The sequence below is a fragment of the Suricata suricatta genome, chromosome 17 (assembly GCF_006229205.1).
Source record: "Suricata suricatta isolate VVHF042 chromosome 17, meerkat_22Aug2017_6uvM2_HiC, whole genome shotgun sequence".
Lineage (NCBI taxonomy): Eukaryota > Metazoa > Chordata > Mammalia > Carnivora > Herpestidae > Suricata > Suricata suricatta.
Window position 1 is genome coordinate 30437449 of NC_043716.1, and position 20641 is coordinate 30458089.

Genomic DNA, 20641 nt, shown 5'->3' on the forward strand with positions numbered 1-20641 from the left:
GGGCTGGCCCATCCTCGGATCTCCCCCGTTCGCCCCCACTCACTCAGATATCCTTGAGGTTCTATTCCTTCTGGAGTTCGTATTTTCTCCTTCCACTCTCGCAGATGAGTGTAATATCCTTCTCAGTTCAATAAATGGTGCGGACAGAGTTTACAGAGCTCCCTTCCTCTCCGCCATCTTGGTTCCACCCCCAAGAATGACTCATTTTATAAATGCTAGTAATTCAGTGTGGCTGCTCTGCAGCAGTACTGGGTAAACTATTTGTGTAATAATATAACTAGTTGTGATGATTGATATTTTAATGTCTGCTTTGCCCAGTAGATTATAAATTCCACATCCCCACCCCCTTGTTTTTGTCCCCAGAACCTAGCGTGATATGTAGTCCACAGCAGGAGCACAAGGTTGTGCTGACTTATGAAAATAAGGGGAAGGACCTGCAGGTGGAGGGAAAAAGATGAGAGAAGAAGGAACCAATTCAAATATTGCTGAAGAGGCTGAAGTGAAAGGATATTGATGCAGTGGGCTACAGAGAGGGTGATTCTCTAGATTTCTGGCATTGAAACTCAAACCATTCATAGATGACTGAAGGTCCTAAAATCTTTAGTGTTCTTCATGTTTATGGCTTGCCTCATTTCACACCTGAACTTCGAGCTCCCCAAGGGCCTTATACTGCATTATTTTGAACCTCTAATGCAGCAAACATAAGAGGCATGCCCACTTCATTTTTCTTTTAAGGACAAATGAATCAGTGAATGAACTGCCTCTAGTCAGTGGCTCACAATTGATTGTGGAGTGAGGGGCTTGTCTGAATTTTAGAATTTATTCTTCTTCTAATTTAAGTGATAATGCAAGCTCCTATATCATAGAAGGATGAGAATTTGTATTCTTTCATTTTTCGATCTGAAGATGATTTTTTTCCCATCACATGCCCTAAGTGGGCATGTTTAAGAGCTGAAGTCAAAAAGGATGCTTAGGAGTGGAAGACATATGGTGGGTTTTCCAGGCTCACAAATTTCATTCATTACAGCCTAAAGTGTCAGGTTCCCCAAACACGGTTTCCATTCAAAAGAAAACAACAACAACAACAAGAAGGAACAGATGTTTACCTAGAATTGGCCATATGGCCAAATGTGATTCATTTGTGCAAGTCTACATTTTCGTATTTAGAATAGATATCTGAGGTATGCCACTATATTCCCACATGAAACCGCTTAATTTTAGTGAGAATTTCAATGAATTCTCTTATTGAAAAAGTCCAAGGGCAGAGCTCCATTGTCCCTGCTATCTAGGTGCAAACCTACAGAATTAGTAGCGAATTGCCCAAGATGGAAGTTATGTGTGGGGATTTTATGTAGTTCCAGTTGCCAGGGCAACAATTTTCTTTGTTTCCATTCAAACCTGCAGCTTTATTTGAAGCCTGGTTCTCAGGTACACTAGAAGCAGTTACAATATCAAAAAGAAAAAAAAGCAGTGAGACTTTGAGGAAACATCAAAAAAAATTAAAAAAATAAGTACAAATTAAAAAAAGAAAACCATTACATCAATGGTCCTTCTATTTTTTTGTTATTTCTTCACAGAGAAAACTTGGATTTCTTTTCCCTCCAAATGCATTTGTAATTTAAAGATTAGATTTTTTTGCAAAGTTTATACACACAACTTTTTTTTTCCAGTTGCTAAACAATATGGCCAATTTATTAAGACAATTTTGGGGAAGATTTTTAAAAAATTTTTGTAAATGTTTTATTTATTTTTGAGACAGAGAGAGACAGAACATGAGCAAGGAGAGGCAGAGAGAGAGGGGGACACAGAATCAGAAGCAGGCTCCAGGCTCTGAGCTGTCAGCACAGAGCCTGATGTGGGGCTCAAACCCACGAACCATGAAATCATGATGTGAGCTGAAGTCGGAGGCTTAACCAACTGAGCCACCCAGGTGCCCCTGGGGAAGATTTTGAATGCTTCCTGAAACTTCATGATATTGCCCTAAATCTCAAAAATAATGATGTTTTGACATTTGAAGGAAAATGAACTCAGTAAAGACCAACTGACTGTCTATAGGGAACAGGAAAACATGGAACCAGAAAGGTGCTTTAGTCTAGAAGACACCTACTTGAAAAGCCAGCATGCATCAAAGATTTCTGACGGGACAGGGATGAGGTACAGGTTCTCACACGGCCTGTCAAATACTCCCTATGAACCCCCATAAATGAGACTGGACTTCTGTGAGCGTTGTTGTTCTTTCTTTAAAATTTTAGGTCTTAGACAAGTCCATATTCTTTGGGTTACTAAAAGGTGCAGAAAATAAGAAAAAGAGGTGCAGACACATGCACATATACATACAGGTGGCCAGTTAAATTGGAAAAAATACCAATTAAAATGTTCTGCCATATTTATGATGTGCCAGACATGTGTTTTTATATAGATTGATAGATATAGATATAGTTAGGTATTATCTATATAGTTTATATAGATATAGATATAGATAGATTTATATAGATATATAATGATATATAATGTTTATATCCATATCTAATATATATATTAACTCATTTAAATTCTAAAAAGAATATTGTTTGAAGCTGGCATTTTTATAATCTTTATTTAAGAAAACTGACACAGAGAGATAAGTAACTTTCTCAAGTTCACAAATCTAAGAAGCACTGCTAGGTTTCCACGTCATTCTGTTTAGTTCCAGAGCCCATGGTCTTTTAAACAATCATGCTCTAATTCATAGATTTCCTCATTACAAGATTTGCCATTCTTTTGATATGTCTCCTATTGTATAAACCTACAACACAGAGAAGTAGGTTATGTGAAGTTTCTCAAACAAATTAACCACTGAATATTCTTTCAGAGTGTTACAAGGGACCATAGAACATACTTTGAGAAATGCTAGGCTAGGCCATCTATGTTGTTTGTGTTTCTAACATAAGGTGACCTTGAGAATAAGCAGAAAATTTCATACTTTTCAGGGTGTGAAATATTAATGTTTTATTTAGAATTTTAAAGAATATTAAATTAAGAATTTGCAACTTTATGAATGATTTATAACCACCTTGCTCCCAAATGAGTTATATTTCTATTTGCTAGAATGCCGTCAGTCCATGTTACCTAGAACTTTTTTAAAACTTTTTTTTTAATGTTTTATTTATTTTTGCTACAGAGAGAGACAGAGCATGAGAGGGTGAGGGGCAGAGAGAGAAGGAGACACAGAGCCGGAAGCGGGCTCCAGGCTCTGAGCTAGCTGTCAGCACAGAGCCTGATGCAGGGCTCGAACCCACGAACGTGAGATCTGACCTGAGCCGAAGTTGGAGGCTTAACCAACTGAGCCATCCAGGTGCCCCCCTAGAACTTTTTTTAATCCAACATTTCCAAGTTAATTCAACTATGGATCAGTAAAATTAAGATCAATTTGCTATATCTATAATTCTAAAGATTTAAAAATTCTATAGGTAAATATAAATATGTCTAGATTATCCATTCTTTCCTATTTAAATACAGAAATGCTTACCACCATTGCACCAGTAACTGAGAATGGCCATTGGTAAGTTAGATTGAACAAATCTGGAGAGAATATGTTGAGATAAATTAATAAGATAATTTTTAAAATTCCTCTTTATTACAAACCATTCATATGCTTGAGATGCTGGTCTTCTCAGTCAGCAGGACTGCTGTCTGGCCTGCTAATTGCCTCACTATGTAGGTGAGTGAACTACATATGTATGATCAGGCTATTGCATCAGTCAAGTTTCTCTTAGTGATAAAAGAGGATGCCTAAGATTCTAATCTATAAAAGGCTGAAGTGTACCATAGGCTGACATGCTTAGGTATTTAAGGTATTATAATAAACATTTTTATACACTTAGAATTAATTGGAGATTGAGTATATGTGTCCCTAGACTAGTAATCCAAACCATTGATCTTAACTTTACCTTGAATACAATAGAGTTTTATACTTGAATCTATTACTTAATGTCTTTTTCTGTGTCTTATTTAGAGTATAAGCACTTCTTTTTCTCCACTGTCACCATCATATGGAACTCAGTACATTCTGTATGTTAGGTGAATGTACTCAGTAATGTCTATGGATTGAGTGCTATGGATGGGTCTTCATTATAATAGTCCTCTCTTAGCTTAAAAGCATTTGTGAAATTGCTGACCTAGAGAAGATATACAGGTTTAGACTATGAAGTATAATTTGTCTCTGGATGATATCTACATACATGATTGTATCAGATTTTGCTAAAACTATAGCTATCTCAGATGTAGGCTAAGATTTACAAACAAACATGCACACACACTGATATATATATATATATTCTTTCATTTGAGACAAGAGTGTCTAAAGTTGCAGGACATCAAGAGACTACGACCAGCCAAAATTTTTGTTTCTATTATTTTTAACATTTCCATTTATTTTACATCAAATAAACTACTATATGGTCTTCAGAGATTGCATATACTGTTTAAGTTCTCCATGTAAGGTTGGATTTCTTTGAAATATCTGAGTGATCTTGAATCTCAAATTCTAAATATTATTTATTATGTGTGTGCAGTATGAACACATTGAGATTCTTTCTTCAGAACACAGAGACAAGTTCTATATGAGTAAATGAGCAACTGATTCAGTGTTTGGGGTGAGAATTAAAATGGTGTGACCCATTTTTAACTTCCTCAGAGCAGAAACTGTGGGACAAATGTGGCATCAAACTGTAACTGTCGGGGCACCTGGGTGGCTCAGTCGGTTAAGCAGCCGGCTTCGGCTCAGGTCATGATCTCACAGTTCTTGGGTTCGAGCCCCGCGTCGGGCTCTGTGCTGACAGCTAGCTCAGAGCCTGGAGCCTGCTTCGGATTCTGTGTCTCCCTCTCTCTCTGACCCTCCCCTGCTCGTGCTGTCTCTCTCTGTCTCTCAAAAATAAATAAAAGACATAAAAAAAACCTGTAACTGTCCTAATTAAATTGTAATAAATTAGTTCAATAATTATGTGCAGCTACAAGTTTATTATTTAGTTTAGACACTATGGAATAATTTTCTTTCAATTCTCAAAATACAAACTTGGAAAGCAAGGCAGTATAAATTCCAAACAAATAAGCTTTGAGCCAGAGATTTTTCCTTTTTTCTTCCTTTAAAGTGATTTTTTGGGGCACCTGGGTGGCTCAGTCAGTTAAGCATCCAACTCTTGGTTTTGGCCTAGGTCATGATCTCACGGTTTGTGAGTTCAAGCCTGCATCAGGCTGTGTGCTGACAATGCAGAACCTCCTTCGGAATACCTCTCTCTCTCCCTCTCTCTGCCCCTTCCACACTCACACTATCTCTGTCTCTCTCAATATAAATAAAATAATAAAACTTTATAACAAATATTAAAGTAAAGTGAATTTTCTTTAGGACATACGAATCTTGCTATATTTTGTTAACTCTTAAGAAGGAAAAATGGTTTCATTTTTCTGTGGTAATGTCCTGTAACACTGGTTGGTCTTGGACACATCAACATCCATATTAGAAACCATGAGAGAAACCTGAAAAAAATCCGAATTTTAAATTTTCAATTACTTGTCTAGGTAAGAAAGGTAATCAATCTGGGACTTAATTTCTAATATATGTATGAAAGAGAAAAGTAAACTCTAGAGCATTTGACATTTTATTAAGGAAAGACAACCTTTATGCTGTAGGAAACCATCAAAGTTTGCCAAATATTTCTTAAAAATTCAACAAGAATTAGCATTAGCTCACCACATATCCCCTTATGCTCACTACTAATCACAGAATTTAGAAGATAAGGGGAGGGAGACGGAAGTTAGGGAGTTAGGATGAAGGACAATTGCTATAAAGGCGCGTTACAGATGTACACGATCTGAGTATCACTAGGACAGTGCTTTTGAAGCAACACTTCTTGACTCAGAAATATTACCTTAGTATCGTAGTATGGCTTTAACAAAGTTAAATTTGCCATAACTGATTTGTTGACATTTTCACTTAGCAACTCATTAAATTTCTCATCACTTTAATTCAGTCAACTTTTAAGTGAAACACAATATTGGATTTCTAGTTCAGCTTCAATTGACTTTATAGCAAAGATACTTGGACCTTGATGTGGTCAATTAAAATCCTTCAATCTTTTACTTTTCTTTCATTGATCCACATTAGTATCCTAACCAGGGCATGCCTTTCTGATTGGATGAGGCATTGAATCTGAGTGTCGCACTTTTCCAACTGAAAAAAAAAGTAAATAAATAAATAAATAAAATTACAAGTAAACAAATAAATAAAGCTATTAAAAACAAAAACCAGAAAACAACTCTCTTGGAAACTTAAATGATAAGGATGACCCCAGTGGAGTTTCTAACTACAGTTGTCAAAATCACACAGCCCTATCATAAATCAATTTTTGTTTAATAAAGCCTGGATAAATTACTATATCTGCAATGTAGCATCTCTTATTATAAACTTTTTATTTATAACATTGCTCAAAAATTTTAAAGCAATAGTTTGAATTAAAGAGTACATTCTCATGAAATATAAAATTCATGGAGCTATGTTTTTCTTTAGTGGTGAGCAATAAATGTGTCAGAAAAGCCATAAAAACATATGGCCTTTGGTTTGTGTCTAAATTAAAAGCAGCCAAATAAATGAGTTCAAAATTTTGTAAGAAAATTGTTTTCACATGTGGATGGAATAATTCAAAAGAATAGAAAATAAGATATTCTAAGGAAAAAAAAGATCACTTTTGCCTAATTTGAGGATCTGCATGAAGTGTCTCTTCTGCTGACCTCTATAATAACAAAGTAGCATGTCACATTGTCACATTGTTGAGAAACCTCAGTCTTCCCATTTTAGGAATCCATGTTGGAGAAGAAAGTGAGTGGATTACAGTCATAATGCTGAATCAAAGGAGCTTTGTGGGAATTCCTTTAAGGCTTCAAGCCTTACATATAACCCCAGTTAATTTGTCCTGTATAGGTGTATGTATTAAGTTAGCCTCATAGTGTGAGCTTCAATATGAAGATTTAAGTCTCTAATCATGTCACATTTTTTATTCTCAAATTTTGATTTGGTTTCACGGTGGTTTCTTGTTTTCTCATACAATGCGCCAATTATGTATTTGTTGCTTCTCCATTTTATTTCTTCTAAAACTTGTCTCAGGATCTTCATCTCTTTTCTTATTTCCTTCCACGTCTCCCCCAATTTTTATTTTAATTTCAGCTAGGTAACATGCAGTGCAATATTAGTTTCAGGTGTAGAATTTAGTGATTCATCAATTACATCCAATAACCCTCGGTTTTTTCTCTATAGTTAAGAGTCTATTTCTTGGTTTGCCTCTGTCTCTCACTACCATGTTTGTTTTGTTTCTTCAATTCCACATATGAATGAAATCATACAGTGTTTGTCTTTCTCCTACTGACTTACTTCACTTAGCATAATACTCTCTAGCTCCATCCACATGGTTGCAAATGGCAAGATCTTATTCTTTCTATGGCTGAGTAATATTCCATTGTGTACACATACCATATATTCTTTATCCATTCATCAGTTGATGGACATTTGGGCTCTTTCTATAGTTTAGCTATTGTTGATAATACTTCTATAACCATTGGGATTTATGTATCCCATTGAGTTAGTATTTTCGTATATAGTTCGGGTAAATACCTAGTAATACAATTGCTGGGTCATAGGGTAATTCTATTTTTGACTATTTGAGAAAACTTCATACTGTTTTCCAAAGTGGCTGCGCCAGTTTACATTCCCACCAACAGTGTAAGAAGGTTCCCCTTTTTCCATATCCTCGCCACCTGTTGTTTCCTGTGTTAGCCATTCTGACAGGTGTGAGGTGGTGTCTCATTGTGGTTTCAATTTGTATTTCTCTGATGATGAGTGATGTTGAGCATTTTTTCATGTGTCTGTTAGCCATCTGGATGTCTTCTTTGGAGAAGTGTCTGTTTGTTTCTTTTGCCCATTTCTTCACCAATTATTTGTTTATTGGGTATTGAGTTTAATAAGTTCTTTATAGATTTTGGATACTAACCCTTTTTCTGATATGTCATTTGCAAATATCTTCTCCCATTTCATTGGTTGCCTTTTAGTTTTGCTGATTGTTTCCTTTGCTGTGCAGAAGCTTTTTATTTTGACGAGATCCTAATAGTTCATTTTTGCTTTTGTTTCCCTTGCCTCCAGAGCTGTGTTGAGTAAGAAGTTGCTGCAGCCAAGGTCAAAGAGGTTTTTGCTAGCTTTTTCCTCTAGGATTTTGATGGCTTCCTGTCTTACATTTAGGTCTTCCATCCATTTTGAGTTTATTTTTGTGTGTTGTGTAAGAAAGTGGTCCAGGTTCATTTTTCTGCATGTCACTGTTCAGTTTTCCCAGCACCATTAGCTGAAGAGACTGTCTTTATTTCATTGGATGTTCTTTCCTGCTTTGTCAAAGATCGGTTGGCCATACGTTTGTGGGTCCATTTCTGGGTTCTCTATTCTGTTCTACTGGTTTGAGTGTCTGTTTTTGTGCCAGTACCATTCTGTCGTGATGATCACAGCTTTGTAGTACATCATCTTAAAATCTGGGATTGTGATGCCTTTAGCTTTGGTTTTCTTTTTCAGGATTGCTTTGGCTATCCAGGGTCTTTTCTGGTTCCATACAAATTTTAGGATTGTTTGTTCTATCTCTGTGAAGGATGCTGCTGTTATTTTGATAGGGATTGCATTGAATATATAGATTGCTTTGGGTAGTATCAACATTTTAACAATATTTGTTCTTCCAGTCCAGGAGCATGGAATATATTTCCATTATTTTGTGTATTCTTCAGTTTATTTCATAAACTTTCTATAGTTTTCAATATATAAATTTTTTACCTCTTTGATTAGATTTCTTCCTAGGTATGTTATGGTATTTAGTGTAATTTTAAATGGGATTGATTCCCTGATTTCTTTCTATTGCTTCATTATTGCTGTAGAAGAATGCAACCAATTTCTGTGCATTGATTTTATATACTGCAACTTTGTTGAATTAGTGGATCAGTTCTAACAGTTTTTCAGTGGAATTTTTTGGGTTTTCTCTATATAGTATCATGTTGTATGTGAAGAGTGAAATTTGACTTCCTCCTTGCTGATTTGGATGCCTTTTATTTTTTTTGTGTTGTCTGATTGCTGAGGCTAGAACTTCTAATACTATGTCAAATAACAGTGGCAAGAATGGACATCTCTATCGTGTTCCTGACCTTACAGGGAAAGCTCTCAGTTTTTCCCCCATTAAGGATGACATTAGTGGTGTGCCTTTCATACAGCTTTTAAAAAATATTTTAAATTATATTTATTTATTTTTGAGAGAGAAAGAAACAGAGTGCACGTTGGGGAGGGCAGAGAGAGAGAGAGAGAGAGAGAGAGAGAGAGAGAGAGAGAGAGAGAAGGAGACAGAATTCAAAGCAGGCTCCAGGCTCTGAGCTGTCAGCACAGAACCCGATATGGGGCTCGAACTCACAAGTGTGAGATCATGACCTGAGCCAAAGTCAGATGCTCAACCAAATGAGCCACCCAGGTGCCCCTTATGTAGGGGTTTTAGGACTTTGAGATATGGTCTTTCTATTCCTACCTTCTTAAGGGTTTTTATCAAGAAAGGATGCTCTATTTCATCAAATGCTTTCTCTGCATCTATTGGGAGGATCATGTGGTTCTTGTCCTTTGTTTTACAGATGTGATGTATTACATTGATTATTTTGCAGATATTGAACCAGCCCTGCATCCAGGGTACAAATCCCTCTTGGTCATGGTGAATAATTTTTTTACTGCATTGTTGGATCAGTTGGCTAGTATCTTGTTGAGGATTTTTGTATCCATGTTCTTGAGGGAAATTGGTTTGTAGTTCTTGTTTTTAGTGGGCTCATCTGGTTTTGGAATCAAGGTAATGCTGGATTCACAGAAAGAGTTTGGAAGTTTTCCTTCCATTTCTGTTTTTTGGAACAGCTTCAAAGAATAGGTGTTAACTCTTCTTTAAATGTTTGGTAGAATTCCCCTGGAAAGTCATCTAGCCCTGGATTCTTGTTTTTTGGGAAATTTTTGATTACTAATTTGATTTCTTTACTGGTATGGTCTGTTCAAATTTTCTATTTCTTCTTGTTTTAGTTTTGGTAGTTTGTATGTTTCTAGGAATTTGTCCATTTCTTCCAGATTGCCTAATTTATTGGCATATAATTGCTCATAATATTCTCTTACTATTGTTTGTATTTCTGCAGTGTTGGTTGTGATCTTTCCTCTTTCATTCTTAATTTTATTTATTTGAGTCCTTTTCTTTTTCTTTTTGATCAGACTGGCTAGTGGTTTGTAAATTTTGTTAATTCTTTCAAAGAACCAGTTCCTGGTTTCACTGATCTATTCTACTGGGTTTTTTTGGGGGGGGTTGTGTTTTTTTGGGGGTTGTTTTTTTTTTTTGGTTTCAATGCCTTGATTTCTGCTATAATCTTTATTATTTCCTACCTTCTGCTGGTTAGGGGTTTATTTGCTTTTTTTTTTTTTACAGCTTTTTAAGGTGTGAGGTTAGGTTGTACATCTGAGAACTTTCTTCCTTCTTTAGGAAGGCCTGGATTGCTATATACTTCTCTCTTACTATGACCACTTTTGCTGCATCCCAGAGGTTTTGGGGTATGATGTTATCATTTTCATTGGGTTCCATGTACTTTTTTATTTCCTCTTTAACTTCTTGGTTAGCCTATTCATTCTTTATTAGGATGTTCTTTAGTATCCAACTATTTGCTGTCTTTCCAAGTTTTTTCTTGTGGTTGATTTTAAGTTTCATAGCATTGTGGTCTGAAAATATGCACAGTTATGAACTCAATCTTTTTGTACTTGTTGAAGGCTGATTTGTGTCCCAGTATGTGATCTATTCTGGAGAATGTTCCATGTGCACTTGAAAAGAATGTGTATTCTGCTGCTTTTGGATGAAATGTTCTGAATATATCTGTTAAGTCCATCTGGTCCAGTGTGTCATTCAAATCCATTTTTTTACAATGCTGTAAGTGGGGTGTCAAAATCCCCTACAATTATGTTATTCCTATCAGTGAATTTCTGTATGTTTGTGATTAATTGATTTACATATTTGGGTGATTTCATGTTTGGAGCATAAATGTTTACAATTGTTAGATCTTCTTGGTGGATATACCCCTTAATGTCCTCTTCATCTCTTGTTACAGTCTTTATTTTTAAATCTAGATTATCTGATATAAGTATGGCCACTCTGGCTTTCTTTTGGCAACCATTAGCATGATAGATGGTTCTGTATCTCCTTACTCAATCTAAAAGTGTTTTTAGGTCTAAAATGCGTTTCTTGTAAACAGCATATAGATGGATCTTGTTTTCTTATTGATTCTCTTACCCTATGTCTTTTGATTGGAGCATTTAGTCCATTGAGATTTAAAATGAGTACTGAAAGATATGATTTATTGCCATTATGTTGCTTGTAGAGTTGGAGTTTTGATAGTGTTCTCTGGTCCTTTCTAGTCTTGCTTTTGAGTTTTTGTTTTGTTTCATCTTTTCATCCCTCATAGATTCCCCCTTAAAATTTCTTGCAGGGCTGGTTTAGTGGTCACAAAATCCTTTAGTTTCTATTTGTCCAGGAAACATTTTATCTCTCCTTCTATTTTGGATGACAGCCTGAGCTATTTTTGATCAATTGTTTTGAATGTTTGTGAGGCAATTCATGGATCTCCATTTCTTTGGAATTAGTTACTGGAAGTTTGTTATGTTCCTTTGGTGTTGTCATTTTTTTTTTTTATTCTTCATGATCCCAATACCTTTGTGTAGTTGCCTGCACATTTGATGAAATAGTCACCTCTTCCAGATTTTATGGATTGGTTTTGGAAAGAAAAGACCTTAACCTGTGGAGAGGGGAACATTGGAGTGTGCTGTTGCCCCAAATCTAGTGGTGTGGGGTGCCATGTATGGGGGAAATGTTGGCTTTGGGTTTGAAAGGGCATAGTGTCTTGTTGGCTTAGGCAACTATGGTCCATGACATTGATGACTATGCTATTTCTAGTAGTGAGAGTTGCAGCAGGTCCATGGTGCTGCAAGTGTTATTGAGGCCCACTGGAGTGTCACCTCCAGTTCCAGTGACAAGGGAATGGGACAAGTGGCACTGGTAGCTGGAGCCTGTGATATGTATACACTTAACTGTGTGTACTGGCTGCAGGTGCCTATATTGTGGCAGGGACTGGATGCATGCACTTGCACAGTGGTGAGTGCCAGGGTGAGTGGTGGAGGTCAGGGCCAAATTTGGGCACATGAGAAGCTGGGGAGGCCCAGGTTATTGGTGTGCACTTGTGAGGTGGCAGGAGCTAGCTGCAGGCATGTGTGATGGTATAGTCCTGTGAAAGTGCTTGGGACCAGGTCCTGGTGTATATGCAGCTATGATCACATTGGCTGTCAGCATGACAGCTGTAGGAGTTAAACATAGATGTGTGCATGGCAGTGGAGGCTACGTGACAGGAGTTGGGCCTGGTGGCATACTGCTGCAAAAAACAGCTGCAGGAATACCTCACAGTTAAGAAGGCCAATGGCAGGAATTGAGGCTGGCCCTGGGTGCTTGACCAGCTGGGGGGCCTGGGCTATTGGTGTGCCCTCATGTGATTGCAGGGGCTAGCTGCAGGTGCATTCATGGCAGTGGCGGTTGGCCATAGAGGCCAGGAGTAACACCGAGTACCTGTGTAGTCAAGGTTGCTGACATGAATTCCAGGGCCTAGGGTACCCAGCACTGGCTAGAGGAGCTCTGGCAGGCAGTGTTTGTGTGAGGGGTTGATGGGTACTCACTCAGGCAGCTGGAATCTGTGAATGCAAAAAAAACCCCACAAAAATCAAAAAATAAAAAGCAAAACACTTATGGGTTTCTCAGTGGTAAAATCTGCAGGAAGTCTGCAGCAGCTCTGCTGATCATTGGTTTCCTCAATGGCAAAAGCTTCTGGAGTTCCCTTGTAGAGCAATCTACTGAGTTCTACAACAAGGTCTTCAGTGATGTGAGTTGTGGGAGTCCACAGCACCCACAAGGGCTGTTGGAGTCTTGAGTGGCAAAGGTTTCTGGGGTCCTCTGCAGAGTAAACTACTGGGAACCATGGCCATTCTACCACATGGCTGATAGTGGTAGTCTCTCCCTCTTTTCCTTGTCCCTGTGAGTCTCCAGACATTCTAGCTGGTCTCCAGGTCACATAAAACTGAGACAGATCCTCTGTGCAGTGCCCTTGAAAGCTGAAGAAGCTGGTCACTCAACCCATTCTCCTTTTCCCAATGAGGGGACTTTTTGTCTTGGCACTAAGCACACCTGCCTGGGGGATGGGATGATGCAGACAAAAGGAACTATTTTCCTACCCATTTTTGTGCAGTTATTTATGAGTGTTTTGCTCTTGAGAAGCTAAGGCTTAAGTGGATTCCTGGGCTTTCCAGAGCTATTGTTGTTTGAGGATAGCTAATTGTTGTTCTTTGTGGGAGAATGGTGGCAGGGATCTCCTTCCCTGTCTTGGTAACATCACTCTTTATGTTGCATTTTCAGTAAAATAGAAACTAGACAACAGTGGAGATAAAACTTTGAAAGTTGTAAGAAAAATAATTGGACTTAGAATTAGATTAGTTATAATATAACAAAAGTTATACTATACCCAATTATAGCCAACTATATTATACACAACCAAACTACATCTCAAGTGGAACAGAAAAAAAAATCTTAAACATAAGAAGTACCCAGAAAGTTGACCTTCATAGACCAAATTAATGACTGAGTAGGATTTTCTTAAAAACAACAACAACAACATATTTTGAGGGGTACCTGGGTGGCTCAGTTGGTTAAGTATCCAACTGTTGCTTTTGGCTCAGGTAGTGATCTCACAGTTCATGAGTTTGAGCCCCACATTGGGCTTCATGCTGACAGCACAGAGCCTGCTTGGTATTCTCTCTCTCCCTCAATCTCTGTTCCTCCCCTGCTAACTCTTTCTCTCAAAATAAATACATAAACTTTAAAAATTAAAAAAACAAACATATTTTTAAGTATTTTTATTTGCAAAATTATGATGCTAGAACTAATTTTTTTCTTTGTAACTGTTTTGTACTTTTCTTCTGGAAACATTAGATATTTTTTAGTATTCTTGGAATTCAGGAATTTTAACAAAATATGTATATAGATAGGTTTTTTCCTATCATCAAAACTTCTTGGAATTTGGTATATCCTTTAAAGCTATCGATTCATGTCCTTTTTCAACTTGGAGAAGTTTTCTTCCTGCATTTGTTTGATAATATTCTTTTGTCCATCTATTTTTTTCTTCTTCTGTAATTCTTTTTGTTTTGTTTTGTTTTTGGTCAATGAGTCTTCCTTCAAATGCAGTCAAATATCTGATTCTTTTTCCTGATTGTTTCCATTATTTTTAAATTTATGCTATCTTCTTTGAGGTATTTCTTCTCATTTTCCTTCTGGGCCACTAACTCATATTTTAATAGTGAATATTCTCTCCTTTTATCATTTATTTTATTTTCTTTTATTTGTGTGTGTGTGTGTGTGTGTGTGTGTGTGTGTGTGTGTTTTAGAGAGAGAGGATGAGCAGGGGAAAGGAGCAGAGAGAGAGAGGGAGAGAGAGAGAGAGAGAGAGAGAGAGAGAGAGTCTTAAGCAGGCTCCATGCCCAATGTGGAGCCTGACACCGGGCTTGATCCACAACCCTGGGATCATGACTTGAGCCAAACTCCAGAGTTGGATGCTCACCTGACTAAGCCACCCAGATGCCCCACATCAATCATATTTTAAATTATAAGTATATAACTATGTTTCCAGAAACTTACTTTCTGTTCTGAATAAATCTCTGTAAAGATCTTGTATTTTCTATTCTTTTTGTTTTGTTTTATTTACTTTCTGTGTGTGTGTGTGTGTGTGTGTGTGTGTGTGTGTGTGTGTTCTAGTTGGTCTTTGTTTTCTCCAGGAGACCTATCTTTCTAGATATTGATTCTATTTGAATTTGCTTCCTCTAATGGCTAGGCCCATTCATAAGTGCTGACTCACTGAGGTCTACTTACAGAAAACTCTGGAGGTAACCCTGCAATTAATGAAGGGTGTAGAATTCCCTTTCTCTTCATTTTGGTGATGTAACAATGGTCAGTAAGACTCCTTGCTCCTTTCGTCTTCCTACATTCTCTGTGCTAGATTAAATTCTTGTTGCCAGTTCCTTTTCTTTTCCTGTATTAGATAGAATTATATATTGTTATCCTTTGCCTTCTGACTTTGCATTACCTACCAAATAATTTAATCATGGAGAACATTAAAAAAAGAACTTCTAATATGATCTCCTAATTATAAAAAGAGGGAAAGGGAAAATAGCTTGTAACAGTTGCCCCTCTAGAACATGTATCATGGTCCACTGGGTTGGGATAGTGTTGTTAAGTGTTGAAGCTAGAAGGTCCAAGATTATGGCCCATGGCTGACAACCTTTCCTGTCTCTGCAGTGCATTGTTTGAGGAGTCAGTGTGGTTATTCCTGATCCTGCCTCCTGGGCTGGGAACTTTGCATGTTGTCTCCCATTATCTTCCCACTTCAGGATATTTGGCAATTTGTTTCCTATGGAAGTACTATCCAACAGATAAGAATGTCAGAGTATTCTTTGGCACTAACCAGAATGTTAGTCACTCACCACATGTACACCTGAAATGAGACTAGTGTGACTGAGAAACAAAGTCTTAAATATTTTACATGTTAATAAATGTAAATGTAATAGCTGCAGTGGTTAGTAGCTGCCATATTACAGAACAGCTGAGAGCATGCTTTATGGATTCATCAGCCAGTTACTTTGATGAGCATAGAAAGTGAGGGGATTGCCTTGGGCTGGTGGAGATCTATTTTATGCATATTTTGGCATGTTTGAGGTTTCCTGGCAGTCCAGACCTCTCAAAACCCAACTTAAATGTGAGATGCTTTCATTTTGTGAGGTTCAGTTGGCACATAACAAATGACAGAATACTGCTTAGCCATACCTTTCTCCCGATTCTCTTTACTTCATTCACTCTCTGAAACTAACAGGCTCTGGGAGCTTGCCTGTGTCCTTACGGACTTGGCTTGCGAGCTTTTTTCTATGCCTCAGCTTCTGCTTCTGCCTTGATTGGGAGACTGACACAGAACTAATCTGCTGTCTGCCCCTAGGCTGTGGCCAATTCTATCAGTGCGGTTTGCAATGAGGCGTTATTACCTCTGCCTGGCAGCAGATGCTTGGTGGTGAGGTCAGCTGTGCCAATTCCTCTGGCACTCTTGGTATCTGGGTTTCTGAGCCCCACATTTATTTAGAATGTAGAAGAGAATATGCCCCATGCAACGTAACAGGTGCACGATTCTCTGACATCAGCGTGTCTGGGATCACTGGCTGTCGTGTGAAAAGTGAGCCAAATGGTTCTTCTCTGTCTCCATTCAGTTAGGCTAACTTGTCTTCCCCACACTGAAGGACACAATAAAAGGTCCAACAGACTCCAGTATCTGACTTTTCTACCAAATCTTCTAAAGCTTCAGCTGTAATATGCCCCAAATCTGAGTCTTCGACATGATAGATAATGGTGACTTTTCTGTTGGATATCATAGATTCTTCAGGATGGATGTCTCACTTTCAGTACATCTTTTTTGCAGGTAGCCATTTTTTATATTAGCCAGGACTTGATGTGGTTGAAATGAAGAAGAGATAATTTATGTCATTGGCCACTTCATCTGTTTGGAAACATTGCTGTTCATTTGACTCCTAGGACACCTAGTTTATCTGGTGTTTCTCTTATCTCACTTTCTACTCATTTTAAGTGTCTCTTGCTATCTCTGACTCCCCTTTATCTTCAACATTTTGGAATATGGAAGACTCAGTGCTTAACTCACTTTTCTTCTTGGTTTATATTCCCTTATACAGATGATCTCATTTATTCCTATGGTTTAAATACATGAGCTAACACGTATCTACATACTGATGACTTCCAAATATATATTTTCTGTTTCCAGCTGTCTATTTTACATCACCTCATGAATATCAATAGGCACGTCAAAGTAACATATCCAAATGTCCCGACATGCTTTTTCCTAATCTTCCCCATTTCACTAAGTAGTGTCACCATGTATTCAGTTGTTCAAACCAAAAATCTAGGAAGCATTTATTTAATGCAATTTCTCCTCTCATGCCCACATCCAATTCATCAGGGCATTTTTAGATCATTTGCCTAATCTGACCAGTTGTTACCCTTTTCCCAGCTAACACATTAATTAGCCTTTTTTATCTTTCACCTGGCTAATATACTAACCACCTAACCATCTCTTTGCTTGTACCTCTGACCTCAAACAGTCTTGACCCCAAAGTCACCTTGATCTTTTAAAACTATAAATAAGGTCATATTACTCCATTAGTCAAAACACTTTAATGGTTTTGTACTATATGTAAATAAACCCCAAAATATCTTACTGTCATATCTAAGATCTCAGTGATCTGCCACCTGACCACCCCTCTCACCTCCCCTTCTGACTTCTGTCAAAGTTACCCTAGCTGGTACCTCTCCAGCTCCAGAGCCCTGACTCTTTCTCTGACTTGCCAAAGGTATTCCTTTCTTAGGAACAAGTTCCTTTTTGATTGTTCTTTCTTTCTTCGGAACAGTCATCCCCCAGATTTTTTTTCCCAGACTTGCTTATTTCATCTAGGTCTTTATTCAAATGTTATGTTTCCAGACGTTTCATCTGAGCACCTATCTAAAATAGAAGCCAGCTTCCAAGTTTTGCCCTTTCCCTATGATTTTCCAGTCTGGGTGCCATAAATTGTCACAGGTGCCAAATATTGACCCCTTACCTCATGGTCTGGGCAGACAATGCCTGAGGAGACTTCGTCTTCCTGCCCCCAGGCTGCCTCAAGCCCCTCTGACTAGGAACAACCGTAGGAACATTTAACTCTTGTACTCTTTAGATACTAAGTGTTATTATTTGTCATCACATGAACGACTTTGAGAAGCACACTGTTTTAGCCTGCCCTATTTCTTTCTTATTGTACTCATTGGTATAAATGACTCAGCCAAATGAAATTGTATCAGTCAGTCAAATGACATTATGTCTGGATTTACGTGTTTACCTATTGTCTGCCTTTCCCAGTACTATTCCCACCCTAAAATAACGGGGACCTTGTTCTGCTCTGTATATCTCTGCAGCTCAGATGAGGATTGCTTTCTGTTTTTACTTGGTTTTATCGAGGTATAATTTATGCGAACAATAAAATTCACCTTTGGTGTACACTCCTGTGAGTTTTGATAAATGCATAGAACTGTGTAACGAACACCCCACAATAAACCTAAAGAAGAGGTCAATCCTTTGTTCACTCCAAGCCTCTGGCAACAAGTAATCTTTTCTCTGTTGCTCTGATTCTGCCTTTTTCGAAATGTCATATAAATTGTGTGGTATCAGATATGTGACTTGAAAAAAGTTTCTTCCCATTTTGTGACTTGTCTTTTCATCCTCTTAATAATGTCTTTTTTTAATGTTTTTTTTAAAATTTATTTTTGATACAGAGAGAGACAGAGCATGAGAGGGGAAGGGGCAGAGAGAGAAGGAGACACAGAACCAGAAGCAGGCTCCAGGCTCTGAGCTAGCTGTCAGCACAGAGCCTGATGCGGGGCTCGAACCCACAAATGTGATATCTGACCTGAGCTGAAGTCAGAGGCTTAACCGACTGAGCCACACAGGCACCCCAATAATGTCTTTTGAAGCAAGCAGATTATTTTAATTTTGTTGAAGTTCAGTTGTTAATTTGTTTACTTTGTGAATTGGGCTTCCGGTTTCATATGTAAGATATCTAACCCAAGGTTGCAAAAATTTTCATTGAGAAGTTTTATAGGCTTAAGTTCTCCAAGTTATTCACTTCTTTTTGAATGAAACTTGGCAATTTGTATCTTTAAGGGAATTTTCCCATTTTATCTATATTGCTGGTATAATATTTTAAAAAATATTTTCTTTCTCTTAAATTTTTAAAAATGTTTTATTATTTATTTTTGAGAGAGAGAAGTAGAACATGAGTGGGGGAGGAACCGAGAGAAGGAAACAGAATCTAAAGCAGCTCCAGGCTCTGAGCTATCAGCACAGAGCCTGACGCAGGGCTCAAACTCACAAACTGCAAGATCATGACCTGAACCAAAGTCGGATGCTTAACTGACTGAGCTACCCAGACACCCCTATTGTTGGACTTTTTGACATGAAGATGTTTATAACATTCCATTACTTTTCTTGTAATCGCTGTAGTATCTAGAATGGTGTTTCCTCTTATGTAATGTTGATAATATTTGTCTGCTGTTTTGTTTCTTAATCAGACTGATTAGAAGGCGTTTTGTTTTCAATTTATTTTTAAATTTTATTGATTAAAAAAAGTAATAGCTTTGGGGGCACCTGGATGGCTCTGTCTGGAGCATTCCAGTCTTGCTTTTGGTTCAGGTCATGATCCCAGAGTCATGGGATCTAGCCCTGCCTTGGGATCCTCACTGAACACGGAGCCTGCGGCTTGAGATTCTTTCTCACCCTCCCTCTTCCCCTTTCCCCTGCTTGCACTCCCTGTCTTGCTCTAAAAAAATTTTTTTTAAAGAAAGAGATTTTAATTTCATTCATTTTCTCTGTTTTCTGAAAATGTGATTTTTGTTCCCTTGCATCGGGTCTCTTTTACTGGCTACCTTTCACCATGCTATTTTTGGAGGGTTGTGAGGACTGAGTCATTCTAGCCAGGAGTTGAGCAGGCTTGGGTTTTATTGTTGCTGTTGATCATCTCCAGTGTACAATTCAAATTCCTCCATCCTTACCCTGTGCTTCAAGTGTGGAATGGTTGGTGAGAAGATTTTTCTCCCATGTTTTTGCTCCACCCTCAGCTTTCAGGCTTCCTCTATACCTGTGCCTCTGAGAATCCCCCCCCCCCCACTTTCTTCCACCCTTTAACATTACAGTTCTGGTACTAGCTACTTAACATTACAGTTCTGGTACTAGCTACTTGCTAACTCGTTACTTGTTAACTGTAATACAACTGGACCGGAGGGCAGTGGTGGAGGTGTGCTATAGTTGTGTTGACCAAGCTTCACCTTAGCTCCTATATCCCTGTTTCTCAGGGATCCTCTTCTTTCACCCACTGGTAAGAGACTCTTTTTTTTTTAATTTTTTAATGCTTACTATTTATTTTTGAGAGAGCTAGCACAAGTGGCAGAGGGCCAGAGAGAGAGAGGGAGACACAGAATTGGAAGCTGGCTCCAGGCTCTAAACTGTCAGCATAGAGCTCCATGTGGGACTCGAACCCACAAACGTGAGATCATGACCTGAGCTGAAGTCGAAGGCCCAACCAACTGAGCCACCCAGGTGCCCCAAGAGACTCTCTATTTTTAATTTTTTATTTAAATTCTAGTCAGGTGTACACTATAGTGATTCAACACTTCTAGACAATACCCAGTACTCATTAAACAAGTGCCCTCCTTGATCCCCATCACCTATTTCACCCAACCCCTCCTCCCCCCTCTCTGATAGCCATCAGTTTATTCTCCATAGTGAAGAGTCTGTTTCTTGCTTTGTTTCTTTCTCTCTCTCTCTTGCTCATTTGTTTTGCTTCTTAAATTCCACAAAGGAATGAAATCATTTGGTATTTGTCTTTCTCTGATTTATTTCATTTAGCATAATG

The 20641-nt window shown here is 38.0% G+C and overlaps 1 long non-coding RNA gene across 2 annotated transcripts; it reads right to left on the reverse strand.

Moving 5' to 3' along the window:
• Positions 1–2585: 2585 nt before the first annotated feature.
• LOC115283063 lies at positions 2586–16256 on the reverse strand. 2 transcript variants are annotated; one of them, XR_003904884.1, is made up of 3 exons: positions 16181–16256; positions 15018–15177; positions 2586–2785 (listed from the first exon to the last, which is right to left on the reverse strand). It is a non-coding gene; the product is annotated as an uncharacterized LOC115283063 (long non-coding RNA). The 2 variants fall into 2 exon arrangements; XR_003904885.1 differs by lacking the exon at positions 16181–16256 and adding an exon at positions 15969–16134.
• Between the last annotated feature and the right edge of the window lie 4385 nt (positions 16257–20641).